The 26,165-nt window shown below is 35.2% G+C and overlaps 1 protein-coding gene across 2 annotated transcripts in view; it reads right to left on the reverse strand.

Moving 5' to 3' along the window:
- LOC119078429 (D(3) dopamine receptor) overlaps positions 1-26,165 on the reverse strand; it is a 110,681-nt gene that overhangs the window by 43,499 nt on the left and 41,017 nt on the right. Inside the window, exon 1 of one of the 2 annotated variants that reach the window (XM_037185941.1) lies at positions 15,217-15,550. The exons of the other annotated variant lie outside the window; for it this stretch is intronic. The gene's annotated coding sequence lies outside the window, so the exon portion shown is untranslated. Of the gene's footprint in view, positions 1-15,216; positions 15,551-26,165 lie in introns of those variants that run through there. 2 annotated transcript variants of the gene reach the window in all.

The raw sequence follows: 26,165 nt of genomic DNA on the forward strand, positions 1-26,165 counted from the left end.
TAATAAATATACCGAAAAGTGATGTTCTTTTGAAAGATGATAAATTTATTCGTTATGCTAACAATAATGGCATGGTTCTTATATCGATGAAGCGACATCATCAAACGAATTATTTGTTAAGAAAAAAGAAAAAAAAAAAAAACGGGAAAAGGGATAGTCGTTTTACGCTCGAATTGTTATAGGCTGTACGCGGCAAGGATACAACAAAAATAACAAAAAAAATACAGTCAGTTGTTTGATGTGTGGGAGCGCTCTGCGATTATAATGGTACGTTGCATGAGAAAATTAAATTGGTACCAGAGCAAGCGTCTCTCTTTCAAAAAACTACTTCAACAAACTCACAGAAAAGGCTTCGAGGCTAACGACTTTACTTCCATATTTGTAACCTTTCGAAGTTGGTTGGTAATATGCGGTCCGAGCAGGTCAGAGACTATTTTTCGGAAAACATTTTCCCAATTTTCTGAATATTTTCCTTAATTTTGTCGAAAATCAATTATTTTTATGAAAATATAAGAACATTTCTTCCCTTCGAAGCACAAAGATTGTCCTGTGGTTTTCCTTATGTCAATAATCTACTATTTCAATTACTTTCATCTTACTATCATCTAGATCATTCAATCAGCATTCCACGTATACCTTGAAACGAGTCATCTGTTATCGAAAACTCTAACACAAGCAACATAACAAGCCTTGTATAACTATTAACTATTTTGAATTGTTAAATTATTGACCACTCGATTATACCCATTATACCAACATCTTGAAATATTAGGCCGAAATGAAGTATTGCTGATGGTTAATGTTTGACTGTATGGTGCAATAGTGTCATAACAAAAGAAAAAAGTAAAAAAAGTAAGTTGAAAAATCTAGGTTTTGTGATCCGAGGCGAAGCCGAGGTCAGCATAAAAATACGAAAACGTGGCTTTTCGTTTTTATACCGAGTCAACCCACCCTTTAAATCATTACCGCAAACCTTGTAACTCTACTACTAAAAAGTGCACGAAATATTTTGGTATATCACCTAAAATTTTCGGTATAACACATGTTTTACGTCACAAAATAAATGAGAAGCAAAATGGTTCAGCCATCAAATTTATCGAATGTCAATAACAGATTACCTTCAGACAAAAACAATATTATTCACCTGAAACTGCATACGTGATGATGTTCTTTAAATAAATATTTTTTTATTTTTAACACGTCGTTTTTAAATCAACAAACCTTGAATTGTGGAACTGATCTAAAAGGTGACCTGAAACCACTTAAAAATTATGAATCTCATAAGCTCAGATTGAAAACTTGTTTTTTCAGGTCAATTTTATACTGACATTATGACTTCAATTTCAGATTGAAACTGAGAGCTAGATTTTAGGGGATATATAAAGTGGAAGTTAAGTGATATCAAACCATTAATCTTTTGCTGATCAAAGTAAAAAGAAGACTAAAAAACCACTCAAAGTAAGTCCTAAAACTGACAATAATTTCAAAAGTACGAAAACGTTTCACTCTTTGAGGCTGCGCCGAGGTCTTGATCTCGCGCAAAAATCTCACTCTTCTTATTGTAACGATTCGTAACCAAACATTGAAAAGAAGGCTTCATCAAGAAATAGATCTACGGCAGGTAAATCACATTTATCACATACGCGCGGTGTTCGGATGTCAAAATTACTTAACTAGAAGAATAATTAAAAAATTACACCTCACTTCTATGTTGTTGTCTCGTTTTCGCTTATGTGATAAAATAGAGTACACAATTGTAACTATCAGTCTCGGCAAGCCTCGACTTCTTCGTGACAAGCGTGTAATATACTTGAGCTTAAGTGCACTTTACGTCACTGTTTGTGACAGGGAAAATACACCTACCATGCACAACCATGTAAAATACCTGTGTGATTACTTCACACTAGCCAAAACAACAAACTTACACGCAAGGACGTAATATACTATTTATCACATCAAGTTGACTTTGCTGCGTATGATACCAACTCTCGTAAGAGTCACTTGACATCACTGCTGTTGCTGAACGCAACTCAGTGATGGTAAAGTACTTTACGTGTTACGGCATGTTTCATTTTCATTTACATTGCCTAATCACGTAAAGCATTGTACTTACGAGGTTCCAAGTTGTTATTTGACAAGTGGGGAATACAGCCCTCCCCTTCGGGTCGGGCTGTAACACCCCACTTATCAAATACACAACTTGGAACCTCGGAAGTAATATACTATTACGGTCACTGTTTGCAGTGATTGTAAAGTGCTTTTCGGTCACTGCTTGCAAACAGTACTTTACAGTCACTACAACCCTACTAACTGTGATGGTAAAGTGCGGCCGTTTTAATTTATTTATCAATGAGTGTGAAAGTTTGTGGAACGAGTGGAGCCGAAGGCGTCATTACTATACAATACACTTTGGAGATACATTTTCGCAGTTACATTCTACAAGCATGTAACGTGTAATACTTTGCGTGGATTATTGTGTTGACTAACCGGTAGTCGAAAGCAATGCCGTACTGTTTCGATTTTGAGTGACTAGGGTCCGTTGTCTCTTGATACTAGTTTGGAAACCACCAATCCACACTTTTTAAGGCTTTGTAAATCTAGCGAATTTTTATACGGAAATTTAGTGACAAATTTTTCAATTTCTGATTTAAATGCTGGTGTAGAAAGCCGTTTCGAAGTTTTTTTTTTACATTTCCTAAATTTGTGATTTTTTACCGTTTCAGCTCAAGATGCGCATATCTATCAAAATTTTTGCAATGATTTTCATTTCATTCGCAATTTTCTTAGCTCAAGTCAACCACGCAGATGCAGATGGTGATGTAAGTGCAGCTTTTTAATAGTTAAGAAATGTTTTTCCGAACTAATTGTCATATTTTCATTCAGTGCATCCAAGATGGCGGAAAGTGTCACGAAAATGGTCCAAATAGATGCTGTTCCGACTTTTGCTACAGACAAAAGGATTGGAAAGATGGAGATTGCAGAAAGAAAACGTAAAGTTTCTGTCATTTCATTTCGACCGGATTTTTTTTTTCGATTTTGAATAAAAGTTTTGTCAATCGAACTGATCGTTTGCTAATGCTGCCTGCTACCTGCATTGCCGTATTGAAACCATGCGGTAAAGTAACAGTCATCTTCATTTCTGCACCTGTATGGAAACACGACCTTCTTTCTGTGTAATATGGACATAATTGTGATTGATATGCTTAAGTGCTGCCATCAGAGAGAATTCTTACATTTTTACCTAATTAATCTACCGTCGCAGATAATCTCACCACCATAGAATGAACCGAGTAATTTTTTTGAAGCGCAGACCTAGGTTTCAACTAAAATGTGTTCAGATGGAACAAAATTGCTTGTTCTTCACATTTTTATTTGTAGTTATGACAGTCATACACTCACCGGAACGAATTTTCTCGAATTTCAGGTATTGTCATTGTTTAAATTCCATAAACATTCATTCATTAAGTTAATAAAGACAGGTAGAACTTGTTTTCAATTAACCCTATTACTACTTGAAAATACCTGAGGGATCGTTCAACAATTTCGTAATACACAAATAGACTCCGCATAATTAAAGTGTATAGACCACCAGAGTTACCCAAATTTCGAGTGAAAATACTTGCGCTGTAAGTTCCCTTGCAGCACTTTAAGATTTAATAGCATTTTTGCAGTGTTGACATACTTTTCCAACATTCATGCTATCATATTCCGACAATTCCGTAGATTCGTCCGAAGCTTGGGTTCCTTATTTTTTGTGATCCGCTAAAGATTTGCATAGCCTTCGGTGTTTATAAATGTTTGCAAATGATCTGTCTGTTTGACCTCACTCTCAGACTTTTACGGCCAATAACAAGTTCAGTCTAGACCACCACACCAGCCTAACATGACTTCTGAACCACGCCTCGAAGTAGGCAAATACTGTCTGAGAAAAGTTAGTTGCTAACTCGATATCTTGCCTAAATGTACAACGTAGGTGGGGTACGTCACGTCATACAAGCCAATCAGTGTGCACATCGTTAAAGCTTTAGAACGTTATCAATCGTCAGAGAAATTCCATGTGGACTTGTCTGACACCGAAACCGAACCTGTATAATTTTGGTGGAAGGCGAGGTCGTAGCCATTGAGTCATCCTGTCCTGTACATCCCGTGTATCGTCACTATACCGTTTTGTCGTTTTTCTAAAATAACGATAGCGCCGAATAAGACACAATTTACGAACGACCCCCTAGCAGCAATGTAGCTTTGAAAAGAACTGGAGTCAAGTTCTCGAGAATTGTAAATTAACATTAAAAAAGTTATAGCTCTCTCTCTACCCATGCAAGAAAAACTCATTCCGTCTATGGTGAAAAAAATGTGCCATTTGTTTTGCATACATTTCCAAACACAATGGCTGGTACTTATAAACGTTTCTTTATTCGAGTGCACGTATTCCTACAGAAAAGCTTTATATATTTCCTATTCGTATACGTAAATACCATTCATTTCACATCTTCATGGACTAAAGTTAAACCGTAAAGTTTGAATTTATCCTTTTTTTAAACATTGTCTGCATAAATACACTTTAGAAAGTAAACAAAGTATTTATGTTCGGTACTCTATATTATGGAAACGTGTGAGTATTTTGTACCGACGACATGCACATACGACGTTGAACATACTTATGTTTCAATGAATGGATTCTAAGCTGATTTTTATTTGTATCGTTCGACTGTTATTATTTAGCACACACGCGTTTCTATAATCTAAACAATTCCAAGGTGTTTGCATTTTATAACATATCAACACCGCCGTACAGTAACGAGTTTCGGGAAGCCGAAAATAACCGATGTTATTAACGACATGGAAACTCGAATGATCGACGTAAAACAAAATTTCTTTCTCCTTTTTCTCATTAAAACTTTCGTTTTCGCTTTCATTTCAATTTGATGCTATTTTTCGAACAGAATTCTTTTTCAAAGATATAGGACCGCAATAACGGCCACGAATGTGTTAGCTTTCAACAGAAATAGTCTTTTACTTTAACTTTACTAGGGATGTAATGTGGCCTTTTCCTCTATAACATCGCTCGTAAAGTAAAATAGCATACTATATCAGGTAGGTAACTGGATATCTAGTATCACGATGATATGGTAATCTACTATTACACACTTTGGTTTTCCCTAGGGTCGAAAGTAGCTTATTACACACCTAGGGAAAACAAGAAATTTGGTTTAGGTTTAGGTAAGATCCATTACGTAACTCGGGATAAAAGTTAAAAAGTCTCGTTTTTGGCCTCGGATCAACAAAATTGACACGAAAACTCTTGTTTTCAACTTTTTATCCCTTGTTATGTAAATAGATTTGGTTGTAGCAATTTGACAAGCTCTGAGAAAACTGATGAAAATTTCGATAAGCTGGGGACTTTCCTGAGAGCTGGTGAAACGACAACCAAATGTATTTCTGTTGAAAGCTAAAAAGGATTCTGACGGAAAGATATCATCAAAAATGAAAATGAGGCACAAAAATGTAGGCCACAATTTTAACTAAGTACCGGTGCCTCGTAAAATGTCGTTGTGTTGGATTCTTAAGACGACAATTGACACATGCCGAAATGACCTTGGAATAGATTCAGTCGAAGTCAGATATTGCAATACGAAAATAAATAAATTTGAAATTTAAAAATTCCATTTACGCAAGAATCGAATGAAAAATATTTACTCAAAACAGCTCGTTGAAGCAAAAAAAAAAGTGAAGCCAACAATTCTTGGAAAATTTATTTGCTTACATGTCGATTTTCTTCTCAATTGACTATTATTGACTATTATCGATAGAAAATGGCTTGAATGTATTCGATGCGAAAATTGAAGTGTGGCTGCAGGGCATGATGTTGATTTCATTTTATTGTATTGCCACTCTCGGTACACGTATGAAAGCGTGTGGAATAATAGAATCGGAGATAAGGGGCTGCTCATAAATGACGAAAAGTCCGAGGAACCAAAGAACTTGTAGAAAACTATGTCGATTGTATAAGGCGTAGGTAGTAAATGAACTTGTAAGTTAACTTTCTACCCAAATATATCTTTTTAATGAGGTGGTCTTAGTTTGAAACAGTAGACATTTGTACAATTGTCACCTCGGAGGTGGGAGTTCTTTGTGAACTGTCGATAAAGATAGATAAACATGTATATCCTAATTTGTTATATCGACAGTAATGGCGAGAAATAAGCAAAAAAAAAAAAATTGTGACTCATTGGTAGTTAATTATAGGATAGGATTTATGGTTACAACTAAATGAAGTAGAAGATTTTGTAAAAATTTCTTCAGAAGGTAGAAACGCACACTCGCAGAGAACACACAGAATCGGCCAGTCATCTGCTATCGACAGCCATGACAAGCGATAAGCTTTGACAAGTGATCTCTTATATAACGAAATATACGATAAAAATATTGATGTGATAGATTTTGTAACAAATGAAGTAAAAGATTTATCGATTTTGTGACGATATGCTTGTCGTTTCTGTAAACAGGTTTAATCAACTATGATTGAGCAACACTCACTTTCACAAAGACTCTTATCGATTAAGTCGAGTCGTCACAACGCTAAATTGTAGCCTACATTTGCGTGTCTCGTATTTCATTTTTGATGATACATTTTCATCAGAATCTTTTTATTTCGAAAAATTTACGACCGCAATAACTACCACGAATGTGTTAGCCTTAAATAAAAATTAACTCTGAGAAACATGGGCAGTTTAACGAAATTTTTAACAACTGCTCAGTTTTCTCAGAGCTGGTCAAACTTCTACAACCAAATCTGTTTTCTGTTGTAAGCTAACACATTCGTGGTCGTTGTTGCAGTCCTATATTTTTGAAAATGAATTCTGGTGGAAAGATATCATCAAAAGTAAGCTAAAATCCAGTATTTAAAAAACACCCAAATGTACGCTTTTATGATTTGCAACAAAGCATCGATGCCTCTTAAGAGGAATGGATGATTTGTTGAAAAGTCTATATTAGGGCGTTTTTGAAGTAGTATATTTACGGTGGTGATACCTCAAATGTGTAGAGGGATTCCTCTAAAAAAACAGAAAACCAAAATCGGATGCATTTTCTATTGGAACTTCGTGTACCAGTACCTAGAGAAATTTTTGTAAGAAAAAGGTAAGTTTTCAGTCTTTTTCGGTTGAAAACTTCAACTGTACATACCTCAGTGTGGATGAATTTTAAACCCAATAAGACCCTATTTGCCCCGGAAGTACATTCAATTACCTTTCTAACGACACTCCACACGACACTGTACGGCTCGTTTAACTGGAGAAATTTTTGTAAGAAAAGTGCAAGTTTTCGGTTTTTGATCACCTCACACTATAGTGTGAGACCCTTTTTTTCTCGAAAAATTCGTGACAAAAGCAAATCCTATTGGGATCGATAGCCCTTGAGGATACTTATCATCTCCCAAAAGTCCCAAAAAATCCCGGTGGCGCATTTCGAGAAAATCGATAAATAGTGAAAAATTGAGGTTAAATGTAAGGCTTCAGTGTTACCACTACTAAATCAACCTTTTTCCAACTTTTTCAAAAAAAAATCTTTATTATCGTAATCTAGACACTCGAAGGTACCAAAAATAAAAAAAATAAATTTGGTGTTTTTAGTCACGAGAAATATGCTTTCAAAGTCAAAATTTCGACCACCGCGAAAATGTTTCACTCTACTCGAAATGCGCCACCGGGATTTTTTGGGACTTTTGGGAGATGATAGGTATCCTCAAGGGCTATCGATCCCAATAGGATTTGCTTTTGTCGCGTTTTTTTTATACAAAAAAAAGCGTCTCACACAAGTTTCGAAGAATTTTTTTGAAAGTGGTTTTGGCTTCTGGGATCGAATACCTTACTGGGCACATATAAAAAATTCCAGTAGAAAATGCGTCCGATTTCGGTCTTCTTTTTTTCAGACGAATCCCTCGTAAGCTTTCAATAAAAAATAGATTTGTTTGTGGCAATTTAACCATCTCACAACGCTTGTTTAAGTCTTGGTTTAAGTTTAAGATGCAAATGTAGGAAAAGTGTTCAAAAAAATGGATTTGTTTGTACCATGGTAGTTTACAAACAAATCCATTTTTTTTATTGAAAGTTAACGTGTTTGTGGTGGTCATTGTCGTCTTACATTTTCCCAAAAAGAATTCTGACGATATCAGGGAAAATACAATACGAAACTCCCAAATGTATACTTTAATTTCAGCCACATATCCATGCCTCGTAAAAGCGAAGCAGGAGTCTTAGCATTATATTGAGCAATCGCATTGATACGAATTTCGTTTCTAGCGGCAATGCATAACTGCATCAGGAAAATTATTACAATTTTGTTATGCCACATAACGAAACATTCTCCCTCGAAGCAATGCAAAGAATTTAAAATCCGCACAATAAATAGAATTTGCGAAAATTCTCACAATTCGTTTTTCCAGGTCCCAGTCTATTATTATAATTTTCCGTTTCAGATGCAACAACATAGTTGTGCTACACTTGGTAACTATTTCTAACATGAGGCGATCATTTCGACAAACCCATGAAACTTATATGAATGCTTATGAATACAAACGTTTCAGAAAACAATTATTTGCTTGGTTGAGTGAAAACGTTTTATCCATATGAATTCAAAGTCCTGTGCCTGTGGAAGTAGCAACGTACTTAAATTATTGGATAAGATGTAACTCCTGATTTGTCTTGGCATGTTTTCTAAAAATGCTTGAAGCTAAACAGCTGGATAAATTTGAATTTCAATCAAGAATTTCCGCATTATACTTCTCTTAATGCCATGTTATACGTTATCTTTCACCTGGAGATATATACAAACAAACCCAACATGTCCACAAAAATATAATACTCATCGTCATCGGTATGAATACGTTTAACATTTCCACAACCGGACTCAGTGAAGACACACATATAAATTTTGATAAAACATTTTTCAATGCTTAAGCTCACAAAATCTACACACATAATAAATGTGATCACATTATTATGAAGAGCCTTCTCCATCTCCACGGATATAATGATATGATGATGTTGCATTATATTATACCAACATAAATACCTACCATGTGTGTATACGTATAAAATACCGTGTCCCTGGGTCCCTAAACGATTTCCATTTTCATTATAACCGATTATATTCTCAGAATACCCGGAATGATAGGAACATGTCAACTGCTTTATTATGCGAAAATAAAACGTTTGGAATATTATTAATGGATTTGTTTCATTTTCTTTTCCGATTACATTGTTGTTGTACTTATAATGCCTAACACAGCGTTCATATGTATATGTTAACTCAAGACTTCTTCAACGCGAAAATAGTGTACCATACGTATTACTATCGCCTATTAACCACAACGACGACAAAAATTAATTCTGACCAATCCTTATAATGTTCTGCGGAGAAGTTACTCATAATTTCCAAGTTTTACGTCAACTTACAGTTGTAAGTGCAAGCTGCTATCGATCTTTTGAAAATACTTCAATCAAAAATATTTGAAGATAATTCGAAAATGTTCTTGGTTCAACATTTAATTATGGAGAGAGATAGGCGAAGATCTTGACTCTGGTCCAGAGTCTTCAGAAATCAAGACACTTTAAGCTCTACCATTTCTTTATACCAGTTACAACACTCGTTTCGAACAGTTGAGACCTTCGGAGTTGAGCATTGAGGCATTGGATCTGGCCGTGTGTATGTACACTGACACAGCCACAAACTAACAACGGTGACCAGGCCTGTGACTACTACCCAGTTCCTATATTAGGGTGGATTACGGTTGTACATACGTAAAACTGAAATTTTGTTGTTTCGAGAGGAATGGTTATTTGGATCACAAGGGACGAAAATAAAAAAATTCAACCGTGTGCGAAGTTTGCAGCCCATGGCCGAAAGCGAGGGCGGCAATCGCACAGGTTGAATTTTTTTACGTCGTGCCATGTGATCCATACAACTTTTCATTACAATAACTACGAAAATTGTTATTTGAGCTTCCTAAACACGTTCCAACTGATGAAATTTACCGAAATAAGCTGAAATATGCCGGGGTAAATATTAAATTAATGGCAACGTTCTTTTCTATCACAACAATCACAGCGATCACAACGACACCAGACGGAACACATGTTGTTGCTATCATTTACTTTCGCATCCTCGTTTGAGAGCCGAAAGTACTTTCGCTCCTCTTGTGATGTCGTGGCTTACTGAGAGTTGAATTTTTAAACTTTCGCATCTCATTCGGGAAGTGAAAATTACAATTTTCGTAGTTAGTGTAATGAAAATCACTTTTTCATGCTTCGGGGCCGAAAATGAGGGCAATTTTTCGAATTTTCTCGGGTTTCCGGCCCTCTGCATGAAAACTCACATGTGCACCTGTTTGGGACGGTTGATTTAAGGCACTTTCGCTTGTAGACCTCACTTCGTTCGGCCTACAATCCGCGAAATTGCCTTAAATCAATCGTCCAAAACAGGTACACAAATGACTATTTCATGCTTCGGGGCCGAAAATGAGGGCAATTTTTCGAATTTTCTCGGGTTTCCGGCCCTCTGCATGAAAACTCACATGTGCACCTGTTTGGGACGGTTGATTTAAGGCACTTTCGCTTGTAGACCTCACTTCGTTCGGCCTACAATCCGCGAAATTGCCTAAAGTCAATCGTCCAAAACAGGTACACAAATGACTATTTGTAAGGATCGCACAATAATTGACAAAATTTTATATCCCAAGTAAAAATAAAAGTCTCAAAGGCTCGAAAAGAGACGTCTCACATCTCACAATACAAAGGATTTGAGACCGTGAGACGTCTCTTTTCGAACTTTTGAGACTTGACTTTTAATTTTACTCGGGATTCGCATCAGTTTGTCGAAAGTGTTATTGTAAACATTCATTGATCGGTAGAGGCGCAACAGTTTTTTTTTCAGTACTTTATTCTTTGCATTCTATTTTCTGTTCTTTTCTTCACTCTTGTGAATATCCCTGAAATGACATAGCTGTGAAGTTAGTTCACAAAAGTATAGAGCGTTGCCATTAGTAATTTCATGGCGAAATGTACTAGAAATGCAATAGATCATCTTGAAGACCGTTTAAAATGTCATCCACGTTAAGAACTGCCATCCACGTTAAAAATAATGTCATTTGAACGAAAGATATTGAACCGCCGCCTATTGTTCGTTCTCTTTTTTACAGGATTTTAAATTTAGTACTCAAATGGCAGCTCCTTTTTGACATAAAATTTGAAAGTACCGTAACTTGAAGATGATCTATAGAATTATAGACCTTTTAGGTTCGAAAAAAGACTAGATAATCTGGAGGGATGAATTGACAGCTGACAGGTGTAATCGGTTCGCTTTTGATTACTTTCGTTCACTTTAGTTGAATAAAAAGTAAAAAGTGAACGAAAGTGATCAAAAGCGAACCGATTACAGCTGTCACCTGTCAATTCATCCCTCCAGACCATCTAGTCTTCTTTCGAACTTAAAAGGTCTATACAAAGAAAATCTATTACATTTGAGAATTAGTTCAGCGCTCAATTTTTTAATCAGTTTTTCACGTGACGAGTGACATATTTGCTTTTCAAAGTACACTTTTGATTTTACTACACAGGCGTGTAAGGTATCATTGACCCGTTACATTTGGATGTATTGTCGTAGCCACCCTTCAAAGTTCAAAATCGTGAAATTTTGAGCGAATGCTACTTACAGAAAGTATAATTTTGAACAAGTGATTATTCATAAATTACATCCATTACATCCTAATTTTTGAGGTGTTGCCAGCAGACTAAAAGCATCAAAATCTCGTAAACAATGAATTTTTGTGAAGTAAAATGTACCCTCTATCCGTGAAGTATATTTGGGAGTATGTTATACATTTGACTTCAAAAAATGGATTGCAATCGAGTTATTGATGATATGTGCTTGCAGCACTGAACAAATATGAAGTCATTTATGAATGATCCCCAAATGTCACACAACTACCTCATACTAGAAAATGTAACATATATGTGATGGGAGCCGCCAAGAAACTAAGACCGTTGATAATTCTGTTCCTTGCCGATTTATATTGTCTGTAAGCATAATATGTTACATTCTAAAAGCCCACTTGGTCCTAATTGGCGAACATATTATGCTTGCAGTTCAGATAAAACGGTTGCAAATGGCAAAGTTACAATCTATGTTGATCGATTGTTAAATTGTGCTGGAATATGTGCAGTGCACTATATTCTATCATATTTTGACCTTTAACCCTTTGTCAAGGTCAACTAATCTTTTATTGAATCTTTTACTTCTTCTGTTCAAAGTATCGTCCAGTGCATGATTCAAAATCTTTTACTTCATCAGTTTTAGCATTCTCTTTGGTATGCACGCTTATTTTATAATCATCGTTGTCAATAACAGATGAGTCGCCATTTATAACTATATTGAGTAGAATAATAAACAAGCGAAATAAAATATTGAAACAAAACCCTCACATTAAACACCACATTATTTTTCGATTTTGCAAATAAAATGAGTTTTCGGTTATATTACTTCACTCACCATCATTCGAATACCGAAGCAAAAATATCCATGTTCACTTTACGATTTGTATAAATTAGATAGCTGAAGGGTTTTCGCTGGAATGGAGCACAAAAAAAGAGTGTAAAACAATCGGAGCTTTGGTATACAATTTTCGATTCCTTACACCATATAATTTAACATCACCGACAATGTTTGCACACATTTTGGCCGTATGAATTGCTCCGTGTAACGCTTTTGCTGAAAGCTGAACACATATTGGGAAATAGAAAAGTATCCGTAGGATGGAGGAGGTTGGGGTGGGTATATTTCATGCAAAACTCATATCAGACATTATGGGTTTTATTTGCCATTTATCATTTCGTAAATGAATCGTAAATAAAATGGAAATTTTTTATGAATTAATCATTGATGTAGTAGAAAGTGGTGGTTACATATAACATACCACACACGCTGAATAAACTGAGGTGGTGATTGAGTGATAGCATGGTTTATTTGAAATGTTTCTTTTTTTTTTTTCAACTGCCACCATGCCATTTTAATGGTCGAATACGAATACGATTAGGTTGCTATCAGGGACTCTTTTTGGATAAAAAATTTCCCTTTTTCGAAGTTTTCTAATTTTTTTAAGGAAATTAGTGAAAACACCGGAGAATCTAGGAAATATGTTAAAATTCAAGAAAATATGGGAAAATGTTCTCCCAAAAATAGTCCCTGGCTGCTATAGCTAGTTCGCTCTCATCTACATATTTCTTCTTTATATCATGGCGTCTTTGGTAAAGAACTGCCAATGTTTTTGTAAGGAAGGACAGAGGGGTAGTTTAGAACCAATGTGAAATAGACTAACGGTTTTTTGTCAACGTTGTCGATGATAGATGACATAACCGTCTTCCAAAGGTTAACATCCTATCCAGTCCGTGAAAGGCACAAAGCAAGCATAAATAGTAGAAAAAAAATGTTTGACTTTCTGTATCTCGCTCTCCTCGTGCGACGAAACAAATTGAATTTTTGAAAAGTTCAAAGTTTACTTTGCCTTTTCCTCTTGATGCAAAGGTTGATAGAAGAAACAGACACTAAACAGCATCTCATTCACCGAACCCTCGAATGATTGAACCCTTTTAACTTGTTTTTTTTTTTGTGTAAATTTAAATACGAAGCGAAAAAAAAATTAATTAGCGATGCAACGGACAGACTCTTTGATACGGAACTCCACAAAGACGTCCCACGTAAAGAATGTACTTCAACAGTAGTTGATGGTGTGCAGACAAACGGAATGAGACCACTCGCATATTTTCAGGTATACATTTTTCGTATTCGAGTATTCGTATGAAATTTAATGACCATTGTTGTCTGGGTAGTACGCTATACCCAGAAGAATGAACTTCACATTTGTAATAGAAACCCTTGTTATCGAAGTAGAAAGCCAATAAATGCCAATACACTTTTGTGAAATGTTCAAAGTACTAAAAAAAAAACTCACAGTTGAGAAAGAAGGACTTGCGTGGGTGTCGGATAAGCAGAATAAAAAATTTAATTTCTTTAACATTTATTGAATTTCCACATTTTTTGTGGTAATCTTTTGCGTATGATTTAGAAGTCCATCAATAGTCTGTATAATTATCGTGTCTGTTGCTTCTTTTGATCTGAATATTTTTAACGGATTGGTACACAATCCATCTCTTCAATAGGTTCAACATGTTGATAAAAAGACCATGCTAGCCAATCATTCCAACCCGTATGTTAACCAAATTAATTAATAAAATGTTTTTAAAAAAACCAATCGTTTATCAGGTCAGGTAGATCGCGGTAAATTCATTATGTAAACAATTAGGGTGTCTGTTGCCGAGCTATGCCAAAAGAAGGTATCACGTTTTTGTGATAACTTTTGGGAGGTTTCGTGAGATTTGAGCTTTTTTGTGGATTCAATTGAAAAAACTGAAGTTTCGTTAGAATGTTAAAACAGCTAAAAGCTAACACTCAAATGCTCTGACGTTATACGTCAAAACACCCTAACACATTTGTGGTTCTGCTTTTACAGAGCTTTAAGCTTCTCGTCTATTCTACTGAATTATTAATATTGCACTGTTCCAGTCTTAGACGAACGATTCGTGTAAGGTTCCAATGGAATCCAAAAGAATCTCAGAGCTTTTAAAAGCTCACCAAAGCACACAAACAATGCGATACGGTGTTTTGGCTTAACGGATACGCTTTTGATTCCTCGAAATTCGACGAATAATATTCGTATACCACCGTAACAGGAACTTCTGCTTATTCGTTTGCCGAATTTACTAAAATTTACCAAAGTATACCGAAATTTACAGAAAATTTACTGAATTTACCGAGAAAATAAATTCGGTAAATTTTTCGGTGAACTTCAGTAAATTTCGGTAATCTTTGGTAACTTTTAGGAGATTCAGTAAGCAAATTTAACCCATAATAGGCATAGAATAACTTCTCCCTTACAATAGCGTTATGAGTCGAAACTGCTTGATTTATTGGCCGTACTTAATTACAGTAAAATGAGAAATTTAACTCGTAAACTGTTATCGCTACCGTTACAAACGGTTTATTTTAATCATTGTTGTCGATATCTAGTTGATATACCAAAAAGGTTATTTGTATTGCGTTGGATAACGTTACTAAGCACACAAGACGCAAGAGCGAATTTCAAACAAAAATGTTAATTTTTACCTGACTCAACTAATTAAATTCGTGATCCATCTTTACACACACACAAAAATCGTTTGCAAACAAAGGCTTTCCTCTTTTAACTTTGCCATTTCCTTCCGAAAACGAATTTTATTGAAGGAACGCCAGAACTTTCTGTTGTCATTAAAATTCCAACCGCACAAGTATCAATAAATAATTACACTCGCAAAGAATTCGGTTTGAAATTCGAATCCGTTACGAATTCATTTTTATTCGGAATAACAACGTGAACAACCCGCAGACCAATTAAAATTTGAATTAAAATACGGCAAAGATTACGCGATACGAACGCTTTTAGAACGGAACGTGTTGTAACTTGGTTGAATATCTCGGAGGAACTGATTTACATGCTGGCTGAGTGGAATGTATTCACTCGGTTGGCTGATGGAGGCTAAATTTTCACGGTACAATGATACAGGGGAAATGTTTAGTATTTCATATCCATTTGGCACATGCGCCAAATTGAGAAATCATCGTACACATCGCAGTTCAAACAATCATAAAGTCTCCGCAAAGAAAAACACACAATCGTCTGGACAAATTAAACAGATCCGTTCATGATTTAGCCTTTTCGATATGCATAATAGCAAAACAGAACAGGCGTACGTACACATCCAGCCTCAACAGTCTTCAAGCATAAAATGTTCAACTCACTTATCAACCTGTTGATTACAAAATTCGATTATGGAATATTACAGGTACGGTCGTACACACGGTGCATTACACACACAAAAAATTCTGTAAAATGTTTCGAACATGTGTGTGGATTATGTGGTTGCTGGTAACTTATTATTTACTTTGCACATCTTATCTGGCATTCATACCTCGAACCGAGCTTTTATTATGCAGATTGAATTTCTATTCAGCAAAATATGTTTCTTTGGAATATGGTTTAGCATATTGAATTAATGGGAAAATGATTATAAGTTCGAGGTGTTGGTGAATGTAAGCACATCATCGTAGGGTACTATATTTAGGGGTAATGGTTTTCGGAAGATATTTTTATACATCATCTTTCAAATTTTCAGTTGTATGCTGATGCTGAAACATGTTAATATTTTAGAAATGGCAAGCGTGTCGGTATTGAAAATCTGTAATTTCCTCTTCTTCTCTAGCAGCTAACGAGTGCTTTAAGCAAAATCTTTTACTTCATCAGTTTAGATATACTTTTTTCTAAGAGAAAACTAGCCTCAATGCTTATTTTTTGTCGACACTATCGGTAGCAGATGACTAGCCAGTCGTTCAAAATTTCTATAGCTGTTAACGCCACCGTTAACATCTTATACATTTGCATAAATTCACCAACATCTAAAAAAGGAAACTGGAAAGTATTTACACAATCACTACGTTCTGCAAAGATTTTGTTATTGATTCTATAAATCAATCTATTAGTTCCAAAAACATTGAGTCACATGGTCGCTAATATTTGAAAAGTTTCGTATGTAATATGTATCGGTGACGTGACATATATGGTGTATTTACTTTCGCTTCAGAGGATGTGTGAGAAATCATTGTTCACTGGGCTGGTCTAATCCACTCCAACGTCATTTGTAGCAATTTAATTTCGTTTACATTATGTGTACATCTTACGTACGGCACATAACACTTACAGTTCGTTCACAAACGATTGGTTGTTGAAGGCTAATCGAATACAAAATCAAACGGACTAAAAGGGTCTATGGCTTCATTTTTGTTCCTTACGTCTTTCATAAAATCAAAAATGTATTTTTACATGCTACATCCGTCGAAAGCCGTGCTTTACATGTTTCAAGCACTTCTTTCGACGCCCTCAGCATGTAATAGTAGATTACTGTACCCATCGTAACCAGATCAGTAAAAGTATCCGAGGGCTACATAAAAAGCACGGTTTTCGACGCATATAGCATGACAACTCGGGATAAAAATTAAAAGTCTCGTTTTCGTGTGTTTATTGACCTCGACACTCGCCTTGGATGTATACGAATATTATGAGCGTGAGCAAATAATTTCAAATAAAAAATTGGCGCACGAGTGCTCTAACCAATTGAGCTATAAAAACAATGTCTACTTATATCGAGTTAGGAAAAGTACTGATTTAGGCACACAATGCGGCCTAACATTTCGGACCCGATTGCATAACGTTGCCAAAAACACAGATTATTAACCGGTTTTCAAAGATTTTTTTTTATCAGTGAGAAAATTCAAATTACAATTTGAAATCAATGTCTCACTCTGTCGAATTGCTTCTTGTTTATTCTTGCGAAGCCACAAAGTTATGCTATTACCTTTCGCGTAAGAAAGAAGTGTACACATAAAATAAGGGAAACAAATTACAAAGATTTTCTTTAAAAACGTCTGAACGTTGACGATTTCTTTTGAGTTTATCATCAACTGAAACTATAGCATGAAAAGCGAATGTATGGCGTACGCCTTGGTAACGAAACAATTTAAAGTATTAAATTTTACAAATAACATTCAATTCGGTCGTGCTGTTGCAATGACTTTGATCTTTTATTTATGTGGAGCGACGGGGACTTAAGTTTCACAAAATATGTTTCCATATCAAGATGGAAACTTTCCATTGGAAAGACAAAATAAAATTGTATTTATATTCCGAACGTAGAGCAGTGACTTATTCATTCAGGTAGAGTATGTTATTGTAAAGTGATATAAACTCATAAATTGGAATTACGTCATGTCGAAGTGAATTGAATGAATTAATGAGCTTAATATTCAATTAAGTTGGAATTTAACTCTGTGATATTCGAACATCTTTTACTTTCCTCTTCAGATTCATTGCAAGCATGGATAAAAGACCTCGAAGCACGACGTAATAAAGTGAACAGAGGCAGAACCAGTTCATTTTTTGAAAGTTAAATTTGGGACCTCTAGGTAGAAGCAGTCCGATTTTATAGCCAACCTGGCTATATAATTCAAACTTGGCAACTTCGAAAAAACAAGAAATGTTAGTTAAAGCATATCATTGTGCGTCAGCATTTTAGTCATCTGTTATCGATAACTACGATAAAAATAAACAAAGTGAATCTAGCAAGAAACAGCGGTCGATTGCGGACAACGCAGAAAGATTTAAACACAATCATTATAAGCGTTTAAAAGAAAATTATTTGTTTACTCCTCTAGCTTTCGAGACTTTAGGCTGTATGGGACCTGAAACAAAGAAATTCATTGAGAAATTAGGAAAAATTATAAAGGCCACTTCAGGGGAACCGCGATCAATGGATTATTTATTGCAGAAAATTTCAATTGCGATACAAAGAGGCAACGCTGCGTGTATTTTGGGGACTTTGGGAACGGATAGAGTAGATGATTTTTATGTTTTGTAACCTTTGATTTTTGAAAAGATCGTTTTTTTACGGGCTGCGTCATTGTGAGCAGCCTTTTTTTCGCATATTTAAATAAACAAAATAAAACTCTAAACAAAGTGGTGTCGTTAATGTTGAATATTTTGCTAAATGTATGGGGCGAGGTTATAGTAGATTACAGCAGAGCCTATGTAAATGAGTAATACATGTGTGCGATGTTTGTGGCGTGTGAGCCGAAGGCCATTTCGGCGATACTTATTTGACTTCTTTATTGTTGTCATTCTCAGTTTCAGTGAAATTTTTTTGATTTTGTTGTTTCAAATTGTGAATTCAGTGGTGATTTTAGTGTTTTCTTAATTGTATCGTTGGCAAGTGCACCAAAAAATAGTTGTGCCTGCGTAAATTCTAATTTATATCGTGTTTTGTGTGAAGTGCAAACATAAACAAAATCATCGAAAAATTTCCGACCAGCGCATGTAAGTGATCGCGCATAGCATGTAAATCATCGAAAAGTCTAACATGTAAGTTCCATTTACATTCTCATCGCAGACAATGTAAATACAACGTACAGGATGCCTACACATTAAAAGATTTTGTGTCATCAGCCGATACTTTAAACAAATGAAGTACTTAACAACTATTATGCTTTTGAATTCTGCTTCTGCAAATTTTTTCCGAGAACAAAAATTTTGACCTAGTTTACGCAAGTCGGTATTTCAAGACACAAAACTTACGAACAAAAAACCATTTGGTAAATAGCATATTGATATTTTCGTCGTCCACAGAGAAATGATAACAGATAGTGTTGCTGCCGCCTCACCGGAGCAAAGACGCCTACTGTTATCAGTTCTCTGTCTGTCTATGAAAGAATAGTTCTTACAGTTGTCAGGAAGACTGACTTGTCGACAGCGACGACTAGCAACTTTTCTGAGAAATATCGCTCAAATGCAGTCGCTGTCAATACCGACAAAATATTAGACTTGCACCAGGAATCTGCGATGAGAATGTAAATGAAACTTACATGTTAGGTTTTTCGATGATTTACATGCTATGCGCGATCATTTACATGCACTGGTCGCCTTCGGCTCACACGCCACAATCATCTACTGCTAAATGTTGAAAATACTTCGATCAAAAGAAGTAGTAGATTCGGCAATTTTTCTGATGACATTATTATTGCCGTCTCGGTTGAAAACTTATGTAAATATCAACATCACATCAAATGTACAGAAAAGATGATATTCAAAAATTTTGGAAAATGCTTCATGTGGCTGAATGATAAATTATAAAAAAAAAATTATTCGAACTCGTGTCACCGTCATCGCTGTTGAGTATAACGCTTGAGAAAAATAAATGAAAAGTCTTATCCATTGTGCAAAGTAAACGTCTACCGCAACCCACACACGTTATGTGCCCGCAATAATAATAATAATGCAAACATTTATAGAAGAAAAAAATGAAAAAAAAGTAAAATAAAATTACAAATCATCATGACTCTACTACCGACGACGACTGTTACATTTTGCGTGGATCAATGGCATGACATGTCACACGAAAGAAAAGAAAATGGATGTCGTTCTTTCAGAATCATTTTTCTTATTCCCGAAATTTGTATTAAAATTGAATTATCACAGTTATATAGTCAGCATATATCTAGGTATATACACGGTAAGGATGTACTGCGTGTATTCTAATTCGCTTCAATATTATCAATTCGCCCGGATATAGGACTTATCACATTGACAAATTGATAAGATTTAAATTTATAACTGTGAGGGTTGCGGCTGCCAGAACGACACAGGTATTCTTTCACAGATAAAAATCCGGGCCTTTATTTAAATCTTTTCTCTTTTTTGAATTAACTTTAAATCCTCCAAGGAGTTACTTCCTATTTAACTCCAAAACATTAGTTCAGATTCGATTGAAATCTTTTCAAATCCATGCATTGTAAACGGAGATAATTGTGTTCATACGTACCGTGTGATTGAGCTTATTTTCTACACTCACTAGAAAATGACGTTTTGTTGACGTTTTGTCTGATGACAGTTCGGTGTAGAAAATGTATGTTTCTTCTCCCCTTGTTTTGGAAGGTAAGAAAATATAAATTTTCTCTACCAAACTGTCATTTTTTTTTAGTTGTGAAAAATTGTATAACGAATTGACACATTTCGCATATGAAAAACGTAGCCTCTGGAAGAAAATAGGGACTTAGAACTTGAGCAATACCTTCGCTCGGCTTTGGCAGCAAAACTTTGTACTTCTTGGAATTTCATATTTTCTTCCCTCAGTAAACAAATAACTATTCTCTGTCGTATCAACCAAACACTCATTCAAATAATGGAAATATCATAACATCGCATAACGAGCGCTAAAAAAAGAGGGTAAATGTTGTAACAGGATAAAATAAATGTTGACGAATTACCGTTAAGTGAATATGTAAATGAAAAAATTATCATAAATCTAAGACGATTTAAGCGAGTCGTTTCTCATTAGTTATACTGCTTGAAAGTAAGTAGACAGGGACAGGTAGAAAATTCATTAAAGCTTCAGTATTAAAACTAGGTCTTGGGTGAAGGAACAAAATAAAAATATTTGAACTGATATCATTGTGTACCTACAACTTTACTGCCACTAAACGCCCTAAAAGATTAAATCTTTTCATCTCCTTAATATCCAATTTGCAATTTACAATGGAATCACCGAAAATTACTTGGAACTATATCGGTAAGCGAACCGAAAATTGTAACGCCAGATTGTTATTTGTGTCGGTTCCAAAATCATCCAAAAATTATATTTAGTTCTATCATAATATACCCTCACGTATCGTCATTGGATGTTGCAAAGGGTTTTATTGCTTTTAGTTGATGTATCTCTGATATCGCAGCCTTACCTTGAGCGGAAGCACAAAAGTCAATTTCGTGAATAGAGATTGCGATTCGGATAATTATACCTTCTCATACTTATAAGACCTTGGCCTCTGAAATCGTATATATCGCTCATGATGTATAGTACAGACTACATTATGTTATCGACAGCGGCGACATAAATAAATAATAAGCTCTAGCAAACGTCGTCTTATACCGTGTTAACTGAGAGTGGTGTTTAAGCAACGTCAAATATTTAACAAAAGAAAATTCGCTTATTTTGACATTGCCCTCATCTACTACAAAAGAAATAATTTTTCATGTGTGCGGTGTGATTAGCCTTATTTTCTCCACTCTAAAAAAACATTTTGTTAACGCTTTGTCTGATGACAATTCGGGGGAGAAAATGTCTATTTACTCCTCTCTTGTTTTGAAACTTTGTTTTCATTTTCAAAAACTGTCTAACAAATTATGCTTTTTGTTTTGTTACGATTTGGAAACAGCTGATTAGAGAGATGCGTGGTGTATTTGTGGACATTTAATTGAAATGAAAAATTGGCGCACAGGTGAGAACCGAAACCATCCACGATATTCACCTTTCCGGAACGAATTGAGTTACCGTGTACAATTTCACTCAGTTCTGGCCGCAACACTTCGCTCTTGTTAGAATTTCCTATTTATCTCCTTTCGGTCAACAAATCACTATTTCAACTTCTCTCAGTAATGGAGAAAACTTTTCAAAATACTTAGATCAAAGGAAGTAAGAGATTCGGCAACACGAGATTCTGACTGACAATTTGTTTGTCGACTGTAAATTGTTGGTTTCTTTTTTAAACATAATCTTCTACCTACTATCATACCGTACAAATATGTACACGGTGACGACAGTCAGTGGCTGAAATCAGTTCATGTTTATATTGTCTGAAACTTTTATATGTTTGCTGTTGAATTTAAAAAAAAAACAACCTCCACGTTACACAGTCCTCATTTCATAAAGTCGGATAAAAAGGACTTACCTAGCATAAAACAAGTGTACCGTGTAACTTTATTTGGTTCAAACTTTTATTTTCAAAAACTCCAGATAATAATGTGCCACTTTTGGGTTACCCAGTATAACACACAACGTATAATTGTGATACGGAACCAAAGTTTCATTTTTTTATTCTGTACACTACACTATGAATTATCATGGTTTGCCGGATGAGCTCGGATTTGATGTTGGTTTTTTTTATAGCGTTTCTCATCCCATTATGGGATAGTATTTATATGAGAGAAGAAAACTCGGAAGTTGAACATGAAATTAGAGGAATTTGTTGATGGGTAAAATGTAAATTTCATACTAAACGCAAACTCGCTTTTATTTGTGTCTGAATAAATGATGCAGTTTTCAATTAACATTATATTGACGTAACGGGAAGTTGAATTGTGGTTCAAACATAAATTTTCTCGGTTTCCTCTGACGGAGGAACAGGACCTATTACCATTAATATTTCAAGTTGGTTTGAACAATTTTCATTATATTCAGAGGGAACACCTAGTTCGAGACTCATAGACTTGGTTCAGGACTTACTTTTAAGACATTATTCATGAAAAATTCTAAAAAATGTTTCGGAATTAAAATTCTCAAAAAGAAGCCCCGACTGTATGGTCCTATCTATCCTATCCATCTGACCATTATTACTAATCGAGTGTGTTACCTCGTCTGTTTAAAGTATTTTCGTCAGTACATCATCTACTTCATTTGTTTTACTTTGCAGTGCACAACACTGATTTTTGTTGACGCTATTGATAACAAATGACACGTTTGTGAAACGTTGTTATTAGTAGGGCATGCAGATTGCAGAACCGACCACAACTAATCATTTGTTTCTTAACGTGTCACAGAAATACTGATAGCTCGAGTAAAATGATCAAATCTATTACTTCTTTTTATCAAACTTTTTTCAAATTCTTTTGCATCATTATTGATTTCAACCCTTGTTTGTTTTAGTACTGCATTCTACAGAGCTAATCATTTATAGTTGAACATGAATGTAAACTCCCAGGTATGGTCTAATGTCACCACGGAGGAAATTATGATTTAAAAACCAATTCAAACGCACTCATTTTTTCATAATATTGTTCATAACTTGTTTGATGCTTCTAAAAAAATCTTGTTCTTTTCCGCATTAGATATGTCAACAGCGGCTCGGATTGACAATCTCACATTTAGCGAATTTTCTCACAATTTACTGTCCCTGAAGCGTTCGAACAATCTGAGCATAAGCGAGGCTTGGACACCACTACTTGAAGGTCGATCAATACTAAGTCCTAGTTCTTTTACAGCACAATGAATCAAAATTTTCTTGTAGGTACCACTATTCATAAAAATACAAATCGGCTCCCCTGCGAATAGTTAATAGCTCCGCAATTGTAGCAATTTGAAACAAACGGACGGTTTACTCGGCTAATTAAAAGTTGTCATCAATTTCTACTTGAATAATATTCTATGTACAGCTCCAGAATCAGATGGGATAGTCCAAACAATGCCACACAGTTTTTGACGATTAGACACGAATAATATTTTGATGGCTGCACCATAAACAATGCCCATCAAACAATTTGATTTGTTGAAATGAATAGTTTTTACCGCACACGATACAAAACAAATAAAAGCCGAAGATTGAAACGTTTGGATAAGGAAAAATAATAAAAATTTATGGTTTTGCCAGACAGACGTATAGTGATTGTCCTTTTATGCCATTCTGATGGAATAGCTCAATTTCGTTTTTGTGTATGCATTTGGAAGCGTGTCGATGTGTCTATGTGCACGATATATTCGTCGTTAGCGAATGGGTGGGTGCAGTGAATGAAACGAGGAAAATCCAAAAATAACATGCAACACCATTATTCAGACCATCCCTGACCTGACCCATTAAATTATGTTTGTTGATTCTTTCAGACAAGAATTTTCTTTTGCATTTTGAATAGATTATTATGTGCAGAGATTATGCAGTGTATCTTGTGACGACACGTACATATGTGGGACATTATAATCTAGAAAATATTCAACGAAACAAACAACACGATCACACTAAACTCACATTTTATAAACATCGTCAAGCCACTTTGGGTTTATTAAATTCTGGAAATCGATTTTTATGTTCGAGTTCAGTATGAACAAACTGTTCCTGTACACAATACTTTACCCATACCACCAACCCACCCACAACAATTGATGTCTTTTTCGCAGGTATAGAACGTATTACACAAGACACCGATGAGCTGTTGCAATATCGTATGTTATTAAAATTATGGTACCAGCCAATCTCAATACAGCAGGGAAATGAGATGTAAAATTCGAGGGGTAGTCGACTTGGGTAAATACCGAGGGGCAAACCACACAAAAGAGTTGCAAAGAGTCGCATGCGAAAAAAAGGAGTTGCATCCGATTATTTGAACTACTGAACGATGAACCACTTTATCATAGATCACAGTGTTAAAAGAGCGGAAAAATTGATTTAATAGTACTTTATTGGTAGGCGAGACAAATTCGAGAATTACTTCGTATGTACATATTGTATATAACAAGTGAGCGAAGCGAACGCGTGTGTATACAATATGTACATAAGAAGTGATTCGAGAATTTTCCTCGCCTACCAATACAATGCTTTATCTTCCATGTGTGACTATTTCATACATTCAGCGTTTCTGTATATAAACTCGAAGACATACAAACACAAACACCACTGAAATATTTGGTGTATCCAGTACACAAGCATCATGTGTGACAATCAAGCAAAATCATGGCAACATCGAGAAGTAATCGTAAGTCTAGGTGGCCGAATCGGCTAGAGCGCGTCAATTTTATGCATATGATCGTGAGTTCTATTCTCACAACGAACATTTTTTTTTTCAATCTTATATCAAAAAATTGTAAATAAACTGATCTCCGGTATCGTATAGGTAGATTTTCAATCGAAGGAATATCTGCTGTAAACCGAGACCTTAGCCTTTTTGTCATATTGATTTGCAATGACACATTTCTAGGCAGATATTTGTACAATCGTAAAACTAATAACGTTACAGAAATCCTGAGATAAAACACTACACAACGTAATTTTGAATAACGAGAATCCGTTTAGTCAAAATTTGATTATTTTTCGTTCTAAACATACACACGCGACATTTTGCCGTGCATCATGCATGTACTTTTTAAATTGATCGGACTACCTGCGACATACTTACTAACACATCTATGCGAGCATCTATGTTCATTGCTTTTATGTTCTACATACATGTGGGGTTTCATGACAACAAAACTAAGTAAAAGTATCAATCTCAGTGGCCGAATCGGCTAGAGCGTGAACTTTTTATGCATGAGGTCGTGAGTTCTCTTCCCGCAGCAAACATTTTTTTGTTTTTTTTTTTAATTCATTTTATCAAAATAAATTGCAGATAAACTATGCTCATCTCTTTATCGTAAGTTGATTTTCATTCGTACGAATTTCTGCTGAGCACTGAGACCCTACGCTTATTTTTACACATTTTTACACCACATTTGCGATGGCATATTTCTCGGCAGATAAGTTCAATCGGAACGCTAAATAATTTACAGAAATCTTGAGGTAAAACAAAAAAAGAAAAAATTTTGAATGAAGAGAATCCGTTTCATCAAAATTTGATTATTTTTCGTTCACACATACACGCGACACATTTTGCAGTACATGTTGCTTATATACTTTATAAATTGAGTCGCATGATGCGGCATTAGACAATCATGAGG

The sequence above is a fragment of the Bradysia coprophila genome, unplaced genomic scaffold (assembly GCF_014529535.1).
Source record: "Bradysia coprophila strain Holo2 unplaced genomic scaffold, BU_Bcop_v1 contig_297, whole genome shotgun sequence".
Lineage (NCBI taxonomy): Eukaryota > Metazoa > Arthropoda > Insecta > Diptera > Sciaridae > Bradysia > Bradysia coprophila.